Raw genomic sequence first — 10,013 nt, 5'->3', positions numbered from 1 at the left:
CAACAAATCTTAAGGAAGCCAATCACCTAATTCAGATTCTAGATCTGTATGGTAGGGCTTCAGGCCAGTTAAGAAACAAGGACGAAACTAAATTCTTCTTCTTCACAACATCAATCTCACTTTAGACCAGAATTCTTAGAATTTTAAATTGCAAAGAAGGAAGCCTTCCATGCACCTATTTGGGCATCCCAATAGATAGAGGTGTAAGGAACAGTGAACTCTGGGATCCACTAAAAATCAAAGTTGAAAGAAGTGCAAATGCTTGGAAGGGCAAATGGTTGTCTTGGGCGAGAAGATTAGTCATGATTCAAGCAGTGATCTCGGCCTTACCAACTTATCTTTTATCTATTTTATCCTTAACATCTAGTGCCAATGCCTACATCATAAAAAAGGAGAGATTTTTTTTGGCAAAACACTGAAGAGAAGCAAAAGATTGCACTAATTGCCTGGGACAAAATTATTAAGCCCAAACCAATGGGTGGCTTAGGCATCAAGGATTTTAAATTACAAAATATAGCCTTGGGGGCGAAACTAGTATGGAAATTCATCAAAAACCCAAATGCCTCTTGGGTCAGAATGCTAGCAACAAAGTATCTCCTAGACCAAAACCATTTTAACATCCTCAGAACAGGGACATTTCCTAAAGGATCAAGGATATGGAACTTCATCACCTCTTGCAGAAATTTGATCTCAGACTCGGTCTCTTGGGACATTCATGATGGATCAACAAGTCTATTATGGGAAGACTCTTGGGGCGGTTAACCACCATTGGCAAACATCATTCATATCCCTGCCACAGAAAATTGGTTCAAACAGAATTGGGGAGTCAGTGTTAGAGACTATCTGGAAATGGTAGATGCTCCGAACTCATATAGTTGGAAGTGGAAATCAATGGAGGGCCTGCTGATTCCAAGGAAGGACCTTGAATAACTTTTAGGACACTTACAGGGGAGAAATATCAGCCCAAGAAGAGGGGAAGATTCTCTCATTTGGGAGCCTTCTAAAACAGGACAGTATAAGTCAAAGGATGGATACATAATTCTGGTCAACCCTGCAGAGCACAACAACCTCAATATCCCTCTGAAGATGTTTTGGAGCTCCAAAATCATATCGAAAGCGGGCATCTTTGCATGGTTGGAAACTCAAAAAAAAATTCTATTAGCAGACAAGTTCACAAGAATGGGTTATGAAGGACCTTCTAGATGCATACTTTGCAAAGCCCAATCAGAGTCAGTGGATCATCTCCTCCTGAATTGCCCCTTTGCCTCCAAATGTTGGAGATGGCTCTATGCAAAATTGGAACTAATCTTAGCCTTGCCGAATGAAATTAAGTCTTTATTTTAGAGCTGGCCCCTGCATATAAAGGAGAGCTCGTTGAGCCAAATTATGGAAATTGCTCCATCATGCTTAATCTGGGAAATATGGAAAGAAAGGAATTGTAGCCTATTTGAAGGCAAAGCTAGAAATCAGGTATCAATCCTAAATTCAATAGAATCGACAATAGTGGATTCAATCAATAGCAGAACAGCCTTCGCACTAAACCAGTCTAAAGTCTTCTCTTCATGGGACAAGAAAATTAGTCAAAATTGGCAAGGAATCATTATCCCCTCACTTTCCTGCCATAAAACCAATAAAAGGAAAGATGCAATCTGGTCTCCCCTGAAGCCAGATTGGGTGAAACTGAATTTTGATGGGGCTTCCAAAGGCAACCCTAGCCCCTTCGGAATATGCTATGTTATCAGAGATCAAACAGAAGCAATCATTGGGAAAATGGCAATTTTACCAATCCCTCCAGACACCAATAACATAGTAGAGTTTACCGCTCTACTATTAGGCTTGAGAGACTGCATCAACCATGGCATCAAAAATGTCTCAGTGGAAGGAGACTCGGAGATAGCAATCAATGCTATAAGGAAGAAGATAACCCCCAATTGGACGCTCCAAGCACTATTGGAAAGAATACTAGAAAACCTGGACATGCTTGAACACTTCGAGGCAAAACATATTTACAGAGAAGCAAATGTAGAGGCGGATGCCTTATCAAAAATTGCAGCTCAAGGTACCTTTGTTCATTGGTGGTCTCAGGGCTATTAGCCAGTAGATAATTTAGATAGAGCAAGACATTAAGACTTGATCAGAAAATGTTTGAGACGCTGCTTGCTAGCGGACTGGCGGACTACAAAAAGAAAATCTAAATATTCTTTACCCGCCCTCCTTTTGGCGGTTAATCCCAACGGTCACTTTCTTTTTCAAATAAACCATTCAGCCAACATTGGGTCACAAGGTGGGTCCGGCTTAGCCTAGGATAAATCGGAAACATAAAATCGGGACACACTCAGCTCCAGCTGGTGAACGCCACTGTCTAGTCCTTTTCATGAGCTATCCGCAAGATAATCTTTCCCTTCGCACTCAAGTAGATTTGGTTTGACTTGGGCATTTAATTTCCGCCACCTTCGAGTGAGCTTTTATTGCTCTCCATTCCCATTATTGCTTGTCGAATTGTATGCTCGTCTTCCTGCAGAAGGGTCCCTTTCTCGCTACATTTTCTCTCTCGACATTCTCTGGTTCTTCCCTGGTTTTTCTTCTGGCATGTCCTTGGTCTCGGATACCATGTCTTTCGAGCCCCCATTCGACTTCATTATGAGTGTTTATCCCAGGCCTGAATCGTGTTTCGGTGTAGACACCCCCATTTCTCTTAGGGATTCTACTCGATAGGTTTCTTTCAGGAAGGTTACGGATTTGAGACTCAAATGTCTCCTTACCAATTCGAATCCTCCAGTTCTTCTAGCCATCAAATTGATTCTGGGTAGCACTCATTTGAGCAAAGATGAATACCTAAGAGATAACACCAGCATCTCTTCCAGATTCGTTGCGTCTTTGCTGGACCAGAAGCTACCCAAGCAAATGGTCTGGAATCTTACCAGGGAACTCTTCCCAGTGGAAATTCTTCAAGAACTTCAAGAAGTTTTGAACAAGGCCCTTCATGACTCTGGTGATCCTAGACCGAGCGACTGAATCCTCTTTAATGCCCACGGAGCACTTATCAACTGTTACCCTTTCTTACTGGACCTGAAGGGCAAATAATTGAATAGGCACAGAGCTTTTGCTAGTGCAGGGCTGAGCTATCTCAAATGGCATTTCTTAGGAGAAGACCCAGAGGCTAAAGGGAAAGAGGAGATTTTGTTCCAATTTGCAAGGTTGAATGGATTCTTGCCTTCAATTGCTGCAGAAGTTGAGCCAAAACCTGATCAGAGTTGCAGAGGCAGCCCGAGCAGTGGTCGTGGGCGCAAGGGTCGTAGCCGAGGCTCTTCAGCAAGTAGAGGCCGAGGCTGTCCAAGGAAGCAGCTTCAACAACCTGACATTCCCTCCCCAAGCTAGGCTTTCTGTGGATATCTCATTTTGATTACTGGTTATTCAATTATATATGTATATTTTTATTAGATATCAATTGTGCATTCAAAAACTTTGTTCCTAGGTTGTTGAAAATCGGACATACATGTTTATAGTGTGTTTGCTTTCTCTGGATTTTTAAACCTTCTATGGTTTAGAAAAATGGCTAAATCATAAGATTAAAGGTTTTCAGATTTTGGAGGGACCTCTGTGCTCTCTAAGTGCACGGGCTTTCTTTTTTGATTGTCTTGGAATTCAGTGACAAACCTATGTATTTAAAACTATTTAATACAAATTTGGCTCTGCCTTTACCGATCAAAAAAAAAGATGGTCGTAAGTTCTTAATGTTTTTATCACCTTTTGGAATAGAGCTAATTGCTTTTTTACTCTGACTAAAAGCTTGAGTTGCAGGTGAAAGATCTCAACATCTCTTAGTCATTACAATTTCTTTGTGCAGGGTCACAGTTTTGAGTGCAAACTTTGAATTTTATTGTAGAAGTATATTGTTTGGAAAAAAATAGTGGCTGAAAAGATTTAAAAATTGAGATTTAGAGGTGTGATTAATAAAGATTGCATTTCATTATGGTAAAAAAGAGTACACACTAGAAACATGATTGACTATATTTGATTAAAAAAAATTAAAAAAAGTTTAAAAAGTATATTTGTTTAATTAAAAATTTAATTTTCATTTTTTTCTAAAAATAAAATTTATTATCTAAAATTGAGATCTTTGTTTTTTTATAACAAATTATTATATTTGTAATGAAATTAGAAAATTATTTTATAACTCAAAAAAAAATCTAGAGATTTAATATCTTAAAAACAATTAGATTATATAGAATATTGTTATATTCATTTTTATATAATAGATTATAATATCATGAATTACATGAGAAACTATTTTATAATTAAACTAAAAGACATATAGAAATTTCATATTTTTCTATTTTATTATATAATTAATTTTTCTTATAAAATAAGTTTACATTTATTTAAAAAATGAGATATATTATAATAACAAATTACAGGATGAATATTAATACAATAAAAAGTATATTCGCTTAAGTAAAAAATATTATATATTTTTTATAAAAATGATAGGATGATATAAAATTGAGATCTTTGTTTTTATTTAACAACTAAAGTCTGCATTTTTCAAAGGCTAAAACTTCACTCTATGAGGCCCCATTCAATTCCCGTGCCTCTTTACTTACTACCATTCTCTTTTTTATTTTAATCTGACTTATTGTTGTGCGCCCCTCTAAATTACTATGTTTTGTCCTCTCTTGGTAATATCGTCCAATTTGACTATTTTAGAGGTTTTGTTTTAGGTTTTTTTGGATTTTTATAAATGAATATGATGGTATGATGAAAGAATAATTATCCGGTCAACTACTGAGAGGAGGGGGGGGGGGGGGTGAATTAGTAGATAGAAAAACTGATAATACCTTTACCAATCTCAAAATCAACCTCTCAAACTAAACTTAGAACTATCAATGTAATGCCACTGTCAAGATAAAAACTCATTAGATTAACCAGTGACTATTACAACAAATTAAAAGTAAACAACTTCAAACTCATAAACATCCAAATGTTTTTCCATATGTCAATAGAATTCACTTCTCAATGCTTCCGGTTATCATAACTTATCAAAGTAGTTAAGTAAATCAACTATAAGAACATAACCACAAAAACATTCACCACTTGACACAAATATTTTTGATGTGGAAACCCAAATGGGAAAAACCACGGTGAGATGAGACTCACAAGATAACTATCTGAACTCTTTTGAAGTTTTCCCTGTTAGGAGCCTAGCTTGTTAAAGCTTTACAAAAGTCTTGTTAAGAACAGATCCTGTTAGGGACCACCCAGTTAAGGGATTGACTACAATGCCTTGTTAGAAGCAATACCTTCTAAGGAGTAACCCTAGTAGAGGATTTGAAAATCCAAGCTAATGGATCACCTTGTTAGAGGATTTGAATAGTACCAAGCTTGTTAGAGCTTACCCGGTTAGGGGATTTCAATTCTGCTGTAATTGTTAGAAAACAACAGGAGTTTGCTGATCTATTTGAATAGCACTACACTTGCTTGATCAGATCCTTTTCATGCTCCTATCTGCCTTTACTCAAATTGTAGATACATCATCTGGTTCAACAACCACACACTCAACTGATCTTTGCCAACTCTAAAACTAAACAACTTCATCGACCTTATAAACAAATCAATTAAGTCGGTAACACAATAGAAACCTAATTCTCATAGAGATTACAAACAAGTCGGTTCAAGTATGACCATTGGATTACATAGCAATCTCTACACATCAATCAAGAAAACCTCGATCGCTCCTTGATCATCACTTCATCGAACTTAGTAACTCATTACGTGCTTTGCATTATATGTAGTATACTTTCTCATTCCTTAGACAAAAACCATTACATCAACTCACCAAAATCACTCGAAATTGTCTTCATACAATAATCGTACATGTCATAATCATTGTCGCTCATCATCAGATTGTAAACTAATATAACCAATTCACCAAACTTAATTGGTTAGTGTTTGTCAAAAACAATAGGTAGGGTTTACCGGTTACCAATTCAACTTTCCAATATATAGCAATACCGGTTCACTCCACAAATTCTTCCTACTGGTTATAGTTTCCTTCACTAACTCATGCTATCGGTTACAAAACAATATTACAACAATATCAAAAATATCATTACTGGTTAATTGACATCAATGACAACATAAAATATCATTAATGCAATCTTCATGCAAATGCCAACAATCTCCCCCTTTGGCATTGATGGCAATACAAATACCAATACCATTGATTACTGCTGTGATTGTGAATAGGAATCTTGGTTTACATTACCAAGTATTCACCATGCTCTCCATGTCTTCAGCTTGCCACTGGTTCTTCTCCTTTTAATCACATAATTCTTCTCCCCCTTTGACAGCAATGCCAAATTGAAAGTAAAACATGTAATGCCAATTTCACTATGCAGCATCAACAACTTGCAACTTGATGCTCCCCCTGTGGAATAACTCCACTTCTACACCAATCCTTTTGTAAAATTCTACAAGTAACTATGAGATTGATGTAATCTACATCATGCTTAACTGATCTCATGAAAGGGTACAACCCCTAGCCGACTTCTAAGATACTCATAAGTAGTCTTAGGTAGAGGTTTAGTAAAGATATCTGCAAGTTGCTCCTTGGTAGAAACATGCTCCAAGATCACATCTTTACTTTGCACTTTTTCCCTTAAGAAATGATACTTCAATTCAATATGCTTGGTTCGTGCATGCAAAACAGGGTTCTTGGAAATATTTATGGCACTTGTATCATCACATAAAATCTTTATAGGTTCTGAAATCTTCATTTTAAAACCTTCCAAAATGTGCCTCATCCAGATAGCCTGAGTACAATTCATGTAAGCTGCAACATACTTAGCTTTAGCAGTAGATTGTGAAGTACAACTCTTCTTCTTACTACTCCATGAAACAAGTCTTCCTCCAAGAAAAAATGCTCCACCAGCCGTGCTTTTCCGGTCATCAACATTTCCTGCCCAATCCGCATCTGTGTGCACCTTCAAGTCAAAATTTCCTCCATATGGATACCATAATCCATAGTCAACGGTACCTTTCAAGTATCTAAAAATTCTTTTGGTTTCTATCAGATGTGTTTCCTTAGGATTCTTCTGGAATCTAACAACTATGCCAACTGCATGAGCTATATATGGTCTGTTGTGAACAACATAGTGCAATTTTCCAATCATTGACCTGTATTCCTTCTCATCAACAGTTGTGGATTCATCTTCCTTAGACAGCTTACAACCTGTAACCATTGGTGTCCCAACTGGTTTACAGTCACTCATGCCTAATATCTTGAAGACCTCTTTCACATACTTAGACTATGTGATGAAAATACCATTCTTCATTTGCTATATTTGCAAGCCTATGGAATTTTTTATTTCCCCCACTAAAGACATTTCAAACTCATTTTTCATTTCATCTGCAAAACTATTGCTCATGTCTTACCTCCAAATATGATATCATCTACAAATACTTCACTGACCAGTATTTTATCTCCTTTAGATTTGAGATAAATGTTACTATCATCACTAGTTCTCAGAAAGCCTATCTTCATCAGATGTGTATGAAGCCTTTCATACCATGCTCTCAATGCCTGCTTTAATCCATATAAAGCCTTATTCAATCTGCATACCATGTCTTTCTCATCAGTCAAAACATAATCATTTGGTTGCTCAATGTATACTTCCTCTTCCAATATCCCATTCAAAAATGTTGACTTAACATCCATCTGGTATACCTTGAATTTCTTATGTGCTGCAAATGCAAGTAAAGTTCTGACACCTTCCAGTCTTTCCACTAGTGCAAAAGTCTCACCATAATCTTCTCCTTCCTCTTGTGCATAACCTTTGTAAACCAACCTATCTTTATTGCGAACTACAACACCATCTTCATTCAACTTGTTCCTGAATACCCACTTAGTACCTATCACATTTTTATTTATTGCTCGGGGTACTAGGGTCCATGTGTTGTTCTTCTCAATTTGATCTAGTTCCTCCTCCATATCTTTAATCCAATGATCATCACCAAAAGTTTCCTTAGCAGTTCTTGGTTCAATAGTGGAGATCATGTAAGAATTCTCTCTGATTCTTCTTCTGGTTAGTACTCCATCATCCTTATCCCCAATAATCTGATCAGGATTGTGATTCAGTCTCACATATCTTGGAATAACATGATCATTATCTTCAGGTTCAACTTCTTCATTATCATCATCTTCTTCTAAATTTATTTGTTCTGGTTGAACTGTTTTATTAGTATTTGCTTTGCCGGTTTTAGATTTCACAGTTTCTAGTTCCAAAAATAAAATGCAAGGATCTTCATCATTTTTCTCCAAATCGGTTTCCTCTGAGACTTCAAGATATTCATCCACTCAAACATCAACACTCTCAATAATTCTTTGTGTTCGGTTGTTAAAACACTTGTAGGCCTTACTCTTGGTGGAATAGCCAAGAAATATACCTTCATCACTTTTAGCTTCAAATTTGCTAATATAATCACCCCTCTTAATAAAACATTTGCTTCCAAATATCTTGAAATAACTAACATCAGGTGATCTTCCATACCAATATTCACAAGGAGTCTTGTCCTTACCTCTTTTTACCAAAATCTCGTTCATAGTGTAGAGAGTTGTGCTGACAACTTCTCTCCAGAAAGTTTTCACTACACCTCCTTGTAACAACATTTTCCTAGCAGCTTCAACAACTGACCGATTGTTTCTCTCTGCGATACCATTCTGCTGTGGTGCTCTCGGTGCAGAAAGATATGGTTTGATAGCGTTTTCTTCACCGTACCTAGTGAATTCCTTAGAAGTAAATTCACCACCTTGATCTGTCCTCAGAGAATTTATCTTCTTACTGCTCTCGTTCTTAGCTAAGGTCCCGAATGCCTTGAACTTACCAAAAGCTTTAGTCTTATCCTTCAAGAATGTGACCCACATCATCCTTGAGCAATCATCATTGAAGATCATAAAATATTTGTCACCTTGAATACTTTTTGTCCTTATTGGTCCACAAAGATCTGTATGAACCAAATCTAACAAATATTTCACTGAAAAAGATTTGCTTTAGAAAATTGAGGATGTCATCTTTCCCAATTGACATTCTTTACATAGAGCATTAACTAGTTTGTCCAATTGAGGCAAACCTCTCACTATATTGGACTTACTCACTTTAACAATGTTATCAAAGTTTATATGACAAAATCTCCTATGCCAAAGCCAATTGTCATCTATCTTTGCAATTAAACAGTTGTTGACTTTAGGATTAAGGTGAAACGGGTTACCTTTAGTTTGCTTCCCGGTTGCAATCAATTCACCTTTGCTGCCATAGATTTTGCACATACCATTCTTAAACTCCAATGGGTATCCTTTGTCATTGAGTTGTGCCACACTCAAAATATTGTGCTTTAAATCTTCGACCCAATAGACATCATCTACACTGCTCTTTCCATTAAGAGAAATAGTTCCCTTACCTTTAACCATGCAGGGTGAGTCATTTTGAAATCTTACGACTCCGCCATCAAATTCCTTCAAAGAAAGAAATTTGCTCCGATCACCAGTCATGTGATGTGAACAACCATTATCAATGATCCAATCATCAGAGTTATTCACCCTGTATACTAATGCCTTCTAGCTTGATATCTCTTCTTTAATAGCTACAGACACAATGTCTTCATTAGCATCATCATTAGATTCTTCATCAATGATACCACCATCAACAACAATAAGACAATCTCTTTTTCCTTTACCCTTATACTTCTTGAATTTCTCTCGTTTGTGCTCATTATCAGCATTAGGATAGTTAGCAGCTATGTGTCCAATCTTGTTGCATGCAAAACATTTCAAAGGTAATTTACCTCTAGGCAACCACTTGGCCAACAATGCTTCAAGCTCAACTAAACTGTCTTCGTTATCAACTTCTCTGTTGGATCTGGATTCATAACTGTGACTAGCATCTCTACTTTTTCTCACAGATGGGTTAGAAACAAAAGCTCTAAATATAGACTCGGATTTCTATACGCAACCATCA

Source organism: Cryptomeria japonica, chromosome 5 (genome assembly GCF_030272615.1).
Source record: "Cryptomeria japonica chromosome 5, Sugi_1.0, whole genome shotgun sequence".
Taxonomy (NCBI): domain Eukaryota; kingdom Viridiplantae; phylum Streptophyta; class Pinopsida; order Cupressales; family Cupressaceae; genus Cryptomeria; species Cryptomeria japonica.
This window is presented reverse-complemented; position numbering follows the sequence as displayed.